The following is a 1,615-nucleotide window of genomic DNA, read 5'->3' as shown; positions in this document are numbered from 1 at the left end:
ATCCATATTTTCACTTTACTAAGAGCTTGATAAAACTGTTTCAAAACATGAATTTTAGCTTTGCTTATTTTTCTTGCTAAGTTTCTTCAAATTTCTTGGTTTTTTTGGATTTTATAAATCCTGTTACTTAGAAAATGTAGATCTAAGAATATATTTTAGATTTATGGGCTTAGTATTATAGACTTAGAATGAACAGTAGAGATTATCTTGTATAGCTGTTTGTTTTTAATTAATAGATAAGGAAACTGCGGCCCAGAGAAATGGACTCTGTACATAACAGAGCTGGAAACCTCTGTCTTCTGGCTTTTAGAACAGTAGAGTCATCTTAAGCAGGTATTACATTCTAAATTTGGTTAGTAAAGAAAAAAAAGAAAAAGCTATCTTTTAAAATCCCCATAGGAAGGAATGTACTATTGATTTCTGTTCTTTTAACATGGAAACACTTGGTTGTTTCTTTCGGGGAATTCCAGTTTACTTAGTTGGCCAATGTTTTCCTTAGAATATGCTCTCTATTCTTTTGTTAGAGTAGGGCATAACAAAGGACCTGAAAATCTCAGTGGCTTAATGCAGTTGGTTTGATTTTGCTTGCATTATAGTTCAATGTTGGGTTGGTGGCTCTATACCAAGTGATCTCTCAGGCAGCCTAGATTGCTTCCATCTTGTGGTTGTATCATCTCACCATTTTGTGACTTCTAGGTCACTCTGGCATCATTTTGGTAGAATGAGGAGAAAGAGCACAGATCATTAATGAGGTGTCAGGGAGTTGGACCCAGAGTTGGCCTTTATCCCTTCCACTCATGTTGCATTGTCCAGAGATCAGGCACGTGGTTCTGCTTGCACGCAGCAGGATTTAGGTATTGTGGTCTTATCTTTCCAGGAAGATATTTAAGTGATTTGGTAAATTTGTAACATTATTTAAGTTAATGCTTACATTGACAGACCATACTGTATAAAAACTAATTGTATTTTGTGCTTAGATGCCGAGCTGTGTTTCACTCTTGTGACCTCATGGACTATATCCCACCAGACTCCTCTGTCCATCAGATTTCCCAGACAAGAATACTCAGGGGATCTTCCAGACCCAATGATTGAACCCATGTCTTCTGTTTGGCAGGCGGATTCTTTACCACGAAGGTTACTTGGGAAGCCACCAGAATATGCAGTGCTTCACGAATTTGCCTGTCATCCTTGTATGGGAACCATGCTAATCTCTGTATCACTCCAGTTTTATAATATGTCCTTTTGGCACTTGAATAATCCTCTGCACTGTGAGATGCTCAGGCTTTTAAAGGTATGCAGAGATGACAGTCATTTTTTCCATCTTACACTCACTGCAAGGAGAATATTTGTTATTACTCTTTGGATTCTTTCTGTTTACTGAATAATTTCAGTAACTATTAAGGGAAGCATTGGCAACAAAAAGATTTTTTCATGGTATAAATGTGGTTTTTAAGAGGTTAACAGAACACAGTAGCAGAAGAGACACAAAATAAGCTAAAATACAATGTGATATGCCAAGGGGGTAGTGTTTTCTCAAGAGACTGATTAATGATAAGATCTAGTGGCTGTACTTGCTTATTCATTCATGCTTTTACATGTGAAATTCTCTCTCACT

General features: G+C 36.8%; 1 pseudogene; it reads right to left on the bottom strand.

The window, feature by feature from the left end:
* Positions 1-1,151: 1,151 nt before the first annotated feature.
* On the bottom strand, positions 1,152-1,249 carry LOC139034913 (U6 spliceosomal RNA; annotated as a pseudogene).
* Between the last annotated feature and the right edge of the window lie 366 nt (positions 1,250-1,615).

The sequence above is a fragment of the Odocoileus virginianus genome, chromosome 4, assembly GCF_023699985.2.
Source record: "Odocoileus virginianus isolate 20LAN1187 ecotype Illinois chromosome 4, Ovbor_1.2, whole genome shotgun sequence".
NCBI lineage: Eukaryota > Metazoa > Chordata > Mammalia > Artiodactyla > Cervidae > Odocoileus > Odocoileus virginianus.
This window is presented reverse-complemented; position numbering and strand designations above follow the sequence as displayed.